The following is a 12,089-nucleotide window of genomic DNA, read 5'->3' on the forward strand; positions in this document are numbered from 1 at the left end:
CAGTTTCTTTTCAGTGAGAATTACTCCACGTGAAGATGTATTTTTGACATTCTTCTGCAAGGAACTGACCTCAGAGTCCACTTACTCTACCATCTTCATCTCCTCCTGGCAATGAAGTTAATTTTAAATTAGCATCTTGGAATTCATAAGTTACCTGATATTACAAACTGTGACCTTAAATATGATACAAAACATCTTTCCAACTTCCTTGCCTATAGAATAGTGTTAACAAAATTTCTTAACTGAAAAGGTGGTTGAGATGAGGTAACCAAAGGTATGTATTAGAACAGTGTTTGGACATATTAGTGGGTCAATAAGTGTACACTATCATATATACCATATTAATAGGCCAATGTCATTTTTCAGGTAAAGGGCTTTTCAGGTAGTATATTTAATTTAAACATCAGCTTCTGGAGTTATTAGCTTTGTGAACCACATTTAAGGAAAAAAAAAACTCTCATGCTTTCTAAATATTTTTAACCACATGGCATGTAAAGCACTCTAAGCTTAAAAAGATAATATGCGCACAAGTTAAAAGAAAGAAAACAAAAACTAAATGTTACATCATTCTTGTCATCTTCTCTGAGGTTCAGCTAAATTTACTGAACATCATTAGTGCTTTATCCTGGATGCCTGAATGACCATTACATTTTTGTGTTTACACAATGACATCGTGACCAAGTTGAGATCAAGGACTGATCGTCATTTTTTTGTACTCTAATGTAGCACAGTAAGAGCAGAATTTAGGCACAGCTCTACTTCGTATAACATTAAACAAATTATTCTCTCTATATAAGAAAGAGTGAAGACAATTATACATCCGGTATTTTCTTCTTCCCTGGAGTCTTCCCCACCTATAGACATCTCTGAGAACTCCTGAGAGAGAAAACAATGTATGCTTTGCTTATATTTATTATCAGGACCTTCAATGTGATCTATTTTTTCTCTAATGGCCACTGCAAAATTAAGACTCATAAAATAAAAGTTGGAGTTTGAAAAGTTTTACATATAATAAAGGCACAAAACACAGCGTGTGGAAATTTCTCAGCTACACATCAAACATTGAATGTGTAAAGATTCCTATTTTTGACAAAAATACTCATCATGTGTGGAGAAATTGGGAAAAGCAAAAAGAAAATCATTAATTTTACTACATAAACATCAATATCTAAGTTTTTCAAGCACCATGCTCTCTATAATTACCTTTGTCAGTGACACTAACGTTTGATCTTCACTACCAACTATGATGTGACTTCAGTTTTGTATTATTTGTGCTACTGCCCACATATTTTAAAGGGCCCCAATACTCACCTTCTCTTTCTCTCTCTCACACACACACACTCTAATCAAGCCTACTGACCTGCTATTTGTTATGGATACTCATCATAGGAGGGGGCAATGGGAATTGGATATAGAACACAACATATGTCACATTTTATGGTACAAACATAACTACCTTGGTTTTTCATCTCTCATGCCCTTTAAGTTCATCTTTGTCACTGACCCTAGAATCTTATTCCTTGATTCACTAGGAAATAGTTTCAGTTTAGTGACATTTGTGCTGTGGGCTAAATATTATAAATGCCCCAACACCCAGTCTCTCCCTCTCATGTCTGCCATGTGCTCTCCCCTAAAAATACCCTCTGCCACTTATCCACACAGGGATGAATAACATCCTTTCCTCCTTATCCAATTTGATTTGTTTTACACTCGCTTTACTCATATCACTTAATGATGAACCATTCTCTGCATTCCTTAGGAGAGAGCTCTCTGTCAGGAAGGCTGCATGGATAGGATTTAGATGGTTACATCACACCACTATCCACATACATCCCACTGTATCCACTACAAAAAACAAATGAGCTCAAAAAACATTTTATTAAAGTCTTTAAGAGCTGAGACCACAAAGAATCCTAAAGAAAATATATTCTGGAGCAAGGGGATTCCATTCGAATTAGCAGAAATAAGAAACAAGGGGAACATTTGATACATTTGCCCATGGAATGGCTGCAGGCTGTCCTGATGTTGAGGGAGGGCCTCTCCTAGTGCATCAGAAACCAGGGGTCTACTTGAGACTGCACGACCAGAGCAGGAGAGTGAAGTCTGCAAAAGTACACAATTTGTAATATTATATCCAGGATATTTTATTGAGATCATCATGGTGAGGTGAATTTAAGACTATGCTGGAAACAGATGGACAGGACCTGAGTCTTGAAGTGCTCAGAGCACAAGGTCCCTATAGAGGATGACGGCTGTTTGGTGGGCAGTTTCTGAGATGCTCCCAGTGATTTCAACTTCTGGTTTTCATTTCTTGTATATTGACTATGAGATGTACATAGTGACTCAATTACAACAATGAGTATGTGGAAGAAATATTGAGCAGTCACTTCAGGGAAGACCAGAAAAAAATAAAAATCTGGCTTCCTTCTTGTTGCCTCTATCTTTCTCTCATGGTTGATAGAATCCAACTTCATGTTGTGCACTGCTACATCATGTGCCCATGTATCAAGGAACTCTGGGAATTCTCTGGATAATGTCCTGGGTACATGTGAATCCCACCCACAGACCCGTGAGTGAGCTTGAAAGTGACCCTCTGCTCATCAAGGCTTCAGATGCCTGCAGCCCTGACCAGCACTCTGGTTGCTAACTTTTGGGAGGCCCTCTGAAATATTTAAACAAAATATCAGTTACAAAATAATAAGTAAAAGTCAAGATCTTCTGAATAACGCAATGTAATTCAATTAGATAAAGCCTAGAAGTCTAGACTACTTTGAATTAGAAGAATAAAACACGTATAAATCTCCCTGATATAAAATACTATCCAAAGCAAGGAACAAGGCAAAGAAAATAAGTAGTTATCCTAGAGGTTTATATTATCTGTGAAAATGGAAAGTGTATCACATCCTTGATATAGAATATCATAAGCTTCATGGACTTCATGATTAATAAAATGGATTTACAAATGTCAAAATCACACACTAAGTTGTCAAATTGAGAAGAAATCATCTGCATTTTATGTTAACATCCTGCAACTTGGAGGTAAGAAGCAAGAGTACAGGTAAATTTCCTCCTAAGGAGAAGAGGGATGCAGACCCTTCCCAGGATATTCACTTTTCTCCTTTTCTTGTTCCATTAATATTAGCAAGTCTGCAGAGATTGGGATATTATTGACCTACTGGCTAATTATGAGCTTTGGGCATTGAGCCCTAAGGTCGTGCCTTTGTAAATAATTGCTGGTGCCTCCAGCTCATTAACTTGCCAGTTCTAATATTGTGTATCCACACCTTTGTCTTCATCCTTTGTAGGAACCTGCATCAGAAGATCCCAGCCTGAGTCTGTCTTCCAGCCAGTCCTGAGGATGGTCCCTGAGACTTCATCACACACCAGGAAGGAGAGGGGCAGTGAGACTGTGCCCCTTGGTCATGGTCCAGCTGAGATGCAGCCCAGCCAGTAAGTGCTGAGGGAGACAGTGATGGATGAAGGGAGTGTTGGGAGCATAATTGTTTCCTTCACAAGACAAACATAACCATTGGGATAGACAGATGGAAAGGCACTGATACACAAATTTCAGATCAGATCCCTATGACATTTATGTTCTTGGTTCTGGTTGGGGTGTGAGAAGTCCCATTCAGAGTCCTGCTTCCATGCTCACTGGTTCTGGCTCTGACGGACATCCCTCCCACCAAAGTGAGTCTCTGTAAACCTCCCCTTTAGCACTTCAAATGATTCTGAAAGGAGTGATGATGAGGAGGAGGATGACATTAACCATAATCATATACTATTATTTTCTTCAAGTAAAAACTTTGAATAAACATGTGTGACAGATAGCTAAAGTAGAATAGTAAATAGTATAACTATTCTGTATGTCTAGTATTTAGAAAGGATACAGAATATATCGGTCACGTATATGCAAGTAATTTCAGCTTTTACGTTTCACATTGCTTGAATATACAGCATTATCAGTAATTCTTACTTTTTAATGCTCTTTTTTAGTACATTTTTCATGGTCATATATATATTTAACCACAATAGAATTATAGTTTATAGTTAAATATAAAATAAGTCTCTGACTCTCTAGGGCACTTATACTTTTACGTTAAGGTTAGTGTTTTGTTAAACTCTTCCCCATTAAATTTTTTTCATGTAGTTTTCTAGGGTGAGAAAAATACATGTAAAATATTTGGTGCTGTGATTTTCACAAAGAAATCACACAGTAAGTGTTTCATGTACTGTTACTGAGGGCTTCCAAAGTGCCAGGCTTTAAGGGGTATCTTGTTTGCATATTGTCTCCCAAAATACAAGTGCACATACATTTCTATTATTTTATTAATGGAAAGGAGCACAGCAGTTTACGTAACTTGTACCAGGCCATGAGTTAGAAGGGGTTTCAGCCACTCAGCCTGGGTGGACTGAGTCCAGACACAGGGCATCTAGGCAGCCCTCCCCCTGCCACCCAAACACTCTTGTCACCTCCCTGTCAGTCCTGACAAAGACTCCCTGCTCACTATGCCCTTCCCTTTGGAGTTTTCTGGAGGACACAACAGAGGGCAGTAGACAGCACTTGCTGCATCAACTACAGGAAAGGTGGGTGAGATCACAGGGAAAGTCATAAAGAGAAGGGACCCAGGATGATTCAGGGCAGATCCTGCTCCTGGATTTAGTTTCCACTGTCCACTTCCTCCTTCATCCTTATTATCAGCCTACTCAATCACAGGAGGAGACATACAGTCAGAGCTTTGGGGTTTATTCCTAGCTAGGAAACTGAAAACAGTTTAGAAATGTACTTCATATGTATCTGTGCTTAGATCTCAGCACCTCTGCTTAAAATTTTCAGAATGTCTGGATATCGTGAAATTTACTGCACAGGGCTCAGAGACTGACAACTTCATTTTGAATTCTGTTTTCTCCACTTATTATTAGTTTATTTGGGGACAAGTTCTTAGCATACCTGAACTTAGGATTGTCCACTGAATTTATTACTTGTTGACACAAGTCCAAGAATGAGGCCTAAATGAATAATGGAGGCCCTCTTTAGAGTAACTGTATGATGGATACATACTGAAAGGGCAAGATACATTTTAGGTATTTCTAATGACAAGACTAATTCTCATGTCATTTGACTTAAATGTCTGATGACCTGATGTTAAATTTTTCCCATACCCTTGACAGGATACTTTATTGATGTTTATACAAGCAGCTTTTTTCATAGATGATGAGCAGTGACTGTGGCTCATTTATTTCTGATTCCCCAGAGCCTATACCTTGATGGCACAAAGGAGTCTCCAAGAATAAAACCAAAGCAAACAAACAAACAAAAACACAGTTAAGTATTGAATAAATCTTTACATTTTCCATGGAAACAAAGTGTGGGTCATATGATTTCCACACAGTGGACCATTCATGCCAGTGTTTTCATTTTCTTCAGCAATTTCCCATAGGACCTGAGACAAGATAAAATTGTGATTATTTCTGTATGTCATGGACTTTCTATAGGGCCTATTCTTTTCCATTGCATAGCAGCTGCAGTATTCAATGATTGAGAAACCATTGCAGGGATTTTCATAAGTGTGGGAGAAAAATAGAGAAGAAGGGAATGGTACATTTTATTCTATAGGCTGAGACACATTTTAGGATTTTATGTCACTCCATGCTCCAGAGCCCTGACACAGGAAAGCCTTCGATCTCTCTGTCATGTGATCCATAAAACATCATTAATTTTGGGGACTGCGTTTCATTGCTAAACACACCATCCCAAATTGATTGAAATTCCTCACAAAACAAAAGCCAAATATTTGTGACGCTCCAAACTTCTCTAAGGTACCATATATGATCTAGAGGTTCGATTCAGACTTTTCTTCTTCTAGGAAGGAACAGAATCATATAGAGGTGGAGAGATTTTCACACACTCCACTTATAGAGAGTGAAAGACCCAGGACTCGACTCATTCCTTCATCTGCTTATTCCTGCACCAGTTCTCAGTCACCTCCTCTATAGCTAATGAGTGCTTCTTTTCTAACCTACTTTGGTCCCAGATTTGAAATAAAGATAGAAGTGCTTCATTCCCTTTTGCTTCAGAGATTCAACCTGTGAATGATGAGCATGAGACAGTAGTTCACAGGGGCCATAATGGCACTAACATGATGGATTATGGGATTTTCTGTGAATTGCCATGTTTGCATCCAGCATTGACATTTAAGGTTGAAAAAGTCTCTCAGAGATGAAAAATCATGTAGTTATCACAAGACAGCCTTCAAGAATATTTTCAAATGATACCTTAATGAAATAGGATGTAGTTGATAGAAAATACTTTTTGTATTGAAACGAATATAAGCCGTTAATATTAATAACACTGAATGTGCATCAATTCTTAGTAATTGAACAGCTAATTACTATTCACGTATTATATACAATATCTCATTTGTATGATACAAAGAGAAGTACAACAAATTTCATAGAATTGTTGTAAGAAGCAGATAAATAAATAGAATATAAAAATATATTTGATATAAATTAAATATTTAATAGATAAGTAAAATATTATATTGTTGCTATTACATGTTAATGTGTTAAATATATTTAAATTTTTTAATATATATTAAAATATGTAAATATGAATATATGAACTGAAGCAAATGGTGTCTTTCCTTACATAAAAATGTGCACCAGGAAAATGTTTGAAGTAGTTGTTTGGACTTCAAAAAGAGACTTAAGCACAAAGATGTGGTAAGCAAGTACATTTTAGAGGCCATAAGGGTAGTACTCTGTCTAGCGAGGATTTTAAGAAAGCTGATTATGGGTACATAAATCAATATTGACGTTATGGAAACACTGATAAGAAAATACATTCCTCAACTTCATGACACTGATTGCTACTGGGGACAGGTATGCAGAGGAATGGGATGGAGCTGAGATACTAAGAGTGTCAGATTTTATTGGTAATGTTTCAAATCTCTATAAAACATGATATCGGAAATAAATGTTATTAAATGTTTATATTTTAAAACTAGGTGTTGGGTGTTGATCATAGTATTAATAAGCAGTATTAATGGAGATTTTGCTTAGGGTTGGGCGATATTGTAAGGCAGTGTTTCTCAAGCACAGCTTTCTGTTAGGATGGCCAAGAAACTCACCTGTAGAGATTCTGAAATTTGGTTCTAGCCTGAGGTTGGGGTAGCTGTGTATTTTAAAATAAGCACATGCAAGGTATCAATCAAATGGGACTGTAAACCACTGGTCTAAGCAATATAAATGACTTTTGAAAACTTTGTTACCACATTCCTATTACCAGGTTCAATTATTATCACAATGGTATAGATAAGGAAAGTGCCCAGGTGTGTTTATATTCTATTTTGAATTTTTTCTCAATATAGTCATAGTTTGACATGCCAAAATAAGGAACTGGAATTACCTTTAGGAAGCAGAAGTGTAAGAATTGCAATTCCATTATCATGAAGCGTTGATATGAAAGTCTCTTAACTAGTCATAGGAGGCCTGGTCTTGACTTGGCTGTGGGACTTTCCCTGGTGCTAAACTCTTCGATGTAAATATGGTGATTTTGATGAGGAAAACAAGACCACGAGGCATAGGAAAAGGTGCTGAACATCACTAATATCAAGAAATGCAGGTCAAAACTCCAATCAAATACCACCTCGCATCTGTTAGGATGGCTATGATCAAAAAACAAAGGACAACAAGTGTTGTTGAGGATGTGGAGAAAAGGGAACCTTGTACCTGGTTGATGGGAATGAATATTGGTACAGTAATTACAGAAAACAAAACAGAGTTTCCTTAAACATTAAAAACTGCTACTAATTAAAATAGAAATACTTTATGATCCACAACCCCACTTCAGGGTAGAAGTCCGAAAGAACTGAAATCAGTATTTGGAAGAGATACTGCACTTCCATGTCATTGCAGTATTATTCACAATAGCAAAAATATGGAAATAAAGCGTCTGTCGACAGATCAGTGAATAATGATAATGTGATTAGTGTATAACTTTATAATATACACATATATACACACACAGAGATGTATGTGTATATACATCTATGACGGAACATCATTCACCCATAATAAGAAGGAAATCCTGCCATTTATGACAACTTGGACGAAACTGTAGGATAGTATCCTTAATGAAATACACCAGACAAAGACAAATACTCTAGGATCTCACTTATGTGTAGAATCTAAGAAATCAAACAAATAGAACCACAGATAGAACTGTAGTTGTAAGGGGTAGTGGTGGAGGAAGCAGGAAGAGGTTGATGAAAGGGTGCAAACTTTCCCTTATGAGATGAACAATTTCTGGGGATCTAGTATACAGCAAGGTGACTATAGTTAATACTACTGTACTGTATTCTTGAAATCTGCTAAGAGAGATCCGCTCAAATGTTCTCACCACACACATACACATGAATAGTAACAACGTGAGCTGAGGAATTGTATTAGTTAACTTCTTTGTGATAATCATTCACAATGTGTATGTGCATTAAATTATCATTTTGTACAACTTAAAGAAATCTTCACGTTGTACAACATCCAAAGTGCAATTTTGTCAGTCATACTTATATAACTAGAAAAACAAAAAAATAATGAAGTAGTATTATCAAACCAGTACAGAACAGGTGCAAAAAATGAGGCATGGTCTCATAAACTAAACATTTTCCTGAGACTGTATTGGGTAGAAACAAATAACCCTGTGTAAAAACAGAAATTTTTGAGCATTTCTTAGATTTCATTATTGTTTAATCATGGACAGAAATATATTAACATCAATTTTCTAGTAATCAATGTTGTATGATTATATGCACCTAACTAAACCATAATTATTGTAGTTTGAATTCCAGCAAAGCCAATGGTATTATTTATATACTTAATTACTTTTTTATTTCTTTTTAATTTTTTAAGCTCTTTATTAGAACATAATTGCTTTACACTGTTTTTTCTGTACACCAAAGTGAATCAGCTGTATTTATACATATACCCCATAGGCCATCCCTCCTGCGACTCCTTCCCATCCTCCCTATCCCAGCCCTTTAAGTCATCACCCATCATTGAATTGATCTCCCTATGTTATGCAGCAACTTCCCATTAGTTATCTGTTTTGCATTTGTCATAGTGTTATACACTTAATGACTTTTAAGAGACAACTCACATATTTGAGTAATCACTTGTTTTAGGACACAGGAAAGACAGAAAATCAAAGAAAGATAACACTTATGAAGATAACTGGCACAGAAAAATGTTTTCTGATTATGAACATTAATCTTTAATTTAGAATTCAGATGAAACAGTTTTGCATTTCATAGAGTGTTTATGAATATCCTAAGTGAAGGAGATATATAGAACTGTATTTGAAGAAAATAAGATTTATAAAACCATGTCTTAATTTCCTTAAATTTAAATTTTATTTTCTTAAAAGGGGAAGATATTTCTCATTTTAGATTTTTTTCTAAAGATTAGACTGTATTATCTCCAACATTCTGGCACCTATTTTACCCTTCAGTCCACTTTCTCTAAAGTAAGTGTACAGAGAAAGAGGTGAAGAAACAGAAAGAAATAAGGGAGCAGTTCTAGTGGATAGATTTTGTTACACTGAGAAATACTGCTGAAGATCCTGGGTGTATGACTGCAGAAATGATTGCTTGAATCCAAAATATGGACACAGTGCTACATGCTCATTTACTTATTTCCTTTTTACCAACCCTCTTTACTTTTTAAAGCTGTCCAATCTACACAGACACACAAAACTTAACAAATGTATCAGAATTCTTTCTCCTGGGCCTCTCGGATGATTCAGAACTGCGGCCTATGCTCTTTACCCTGTTCCTGTCCATGTACCTGGTCACCATGTTGGGGAACCTGCTCATCATCCTGGCTGTCACCTCTGACGCCCACCTCCACACCCCCATGTACTTCTTCCTCTCCAACCTGTCCTTGGCTGACATCGGTTTCATCTCCACCACTGTTCCCAAGATGATGGTGAACATCCAAACTCACAGCAGAGTCATCTTCTATGAGGGCTGCCTGGCACAGATGTCTCTTTTCATCCTCTTTGGATGTATGGATACCATGCTCCTTACTGCTATGGCCTATGACAGGTTTGTGGCCATCTGTCACCCACTGCACTACAAGGTCACAATGAACCCTTGCCTCTGTTGCTTTTTGGTTTTGGTGTCTTTTTTGGTTAGCCTTCTGGACTCCCAGGTGCACAATCTGATTGTGTTACAACTTACATGCTTTAAAAATGTGGAAATTCCTAATTTCTTCTGTGACCCTTCTCAACTCCTCAAGCTTGCCTGTTCTGACACTTTCACTGATAACATAGTTGTGTATTTTATTGTTGCCATCATTGGATTTCTTCCTCTCTCAGGGATCTTTTTCTCTTACTATAGAATTCTTTCCTCCATTCTCAGAGTCCCCTCATCAGGTGGGAGGTATAAAGCTTTCTCCACCTGTGGCTCCCACCTGTCGGTTGTTTGCTTATTTTATGGAACAAGCCTTGGTGTCTACCTCAGCTCAGCCATCTCACAATCTGACAGGAAGGATGCACTAGTCTCGGTGATGTACACTGTGGTCACCCCCATGATGAACCCCTTCATCTACAGTCTGAGGAACAGGGACATCAAGAGGGCCATGTGGAGGTTGCTCAGCAAAACAAACTAATCTCAGTGCCTGTGCCACCCATTTGGAGTATAGTTTGGAAAATGCAACAAACCAAATATGTAGATCTGAAGATTCTGCCTCTCTCATCACATTATTTTTGTTGCTCTGTGGCCTTCACTTCTCTCCTTGCTTAGAACTTAAATATTGCTTCTTCTTGGTGTTTCTTTAATGGGACTGTTGAGTGTGATCGGATCCTTTTTAAATCATAATTACTGCATAACTGAATCTCATTATGCACAAGAACATAGTGTTACATATTGTCACCATCATCTGGTTTACATCACTGGAACTTATTAATCTTGTAAGCCTAAGCAACGTCTCCCCTTTCTATCACCCTTCACTCACAGGCAACCATCATTCTCCTCTCTGTTTCTATTAATCCAATATGTTTAACACTGTGTATATAAGATACATTGTGGTATAAACAGCAGAATAACTGAGAAAGAAGAATGAATAAATAAGTTGCAAGATAGAAGAGGGGAAATGACTGTGACAGAGCAGGAAAGAGAAAAAAGAAGGAAAAAAAAAGGAAGACAGTCTCAGAGACCTTGATGACAACATTAAGCATGCCAACATTTGAATCATAAGCTTCCCAGAAGAAGAAGAAAACAAGAAAGGGTCTGAGAAAATATTTGAAGAGGTTATAGTGGAAAACTTCCCCAACATGGGAAAGGAAATTATTAATCAAGTCCAAGAAGCGCAGAGAGTTCCATACAGAATAAAACCAAGGAGAAATACACCAAGGCACATATTAATCAAACTAAAGAAAATTAAACACAAAGAAAAAATATTAAAAGCAGCAAGAGAAAAGTAACAAATAACATATAAAGGAAAACCCATAAGGATAACAGCTGATTTTTCTGCAGAAACTCGGCAGGCCAGAAGGGAATGGGAGGATATCCTGAAAGTCCTGAAAGAGAGAAACCTACAGCCAAGAATACTCTACCCAGCAAGAATCTCATTCAGATTTGAGGGAGAAAGCAAAAGCTTTACAGACAAGCAAAATTAAGAGAATTCAGCACCAAAAAACCAGCATTACAACAATTCCTTAAGAAACTTCTCTAAGTAGGAAACACAAGAGAAGGAAAAGGCCTACAAAAACAAAAACAAAACAATTAAGAAAATGATAGTAGGAACATACATGTCAATAATCACCTTAAATGTAAATGGATTAAATGCTCCAACCAAAAGACACAGGTAGGCTGAATGAATACACAAACAAGACCCTTCTATATGCTGCCTACAAGAAACCCACTTCAGACCAAGGGATACATATAGACTGAAAGGAAAGGGATGGAAAAAGGTATTCCATGCAAATGGAAGTCAAAAGAAAGCTGGAGTAGCAATACTCATATCATACAAATTAGACTTGAAAGTAAAGACTATTACAAGAGACAAGGAAGGTCACTACATAATGATCA

The 12,089-nt window shown here is 37.0% G+C and overlaps 1 pseudogene; it reads left to right on the top strand.

Annotated features, from left to right (window-relative positions):
• Positions 1-9,676: 9,676 nt before the first annotated feature.
• LOC130836806 (putative gustatory receptor clone PTE01) lies at positions 9,677-10,668 on the top strand (annotated as a pseudogene).
• The last annotated feature ends 1,421 nt before the right edge of the window (positions 10,669-12,089 follow it).

This window comes from Hippopotamus amphibius, chromosome 15 (assembly GCF_030028045.1).
Source record: "Hippopotamus amphibius kiboko isolate mHipAmp2 chromosome 15, mHipAmp2.hap2, whole genome shotgun sequence".
NCBI lineage: Eukaryota > Metazoa > Chordata > Mammalia > Artiodactyla > Hippopotamidae > Hippopotamus > Hippopotamus amphibius.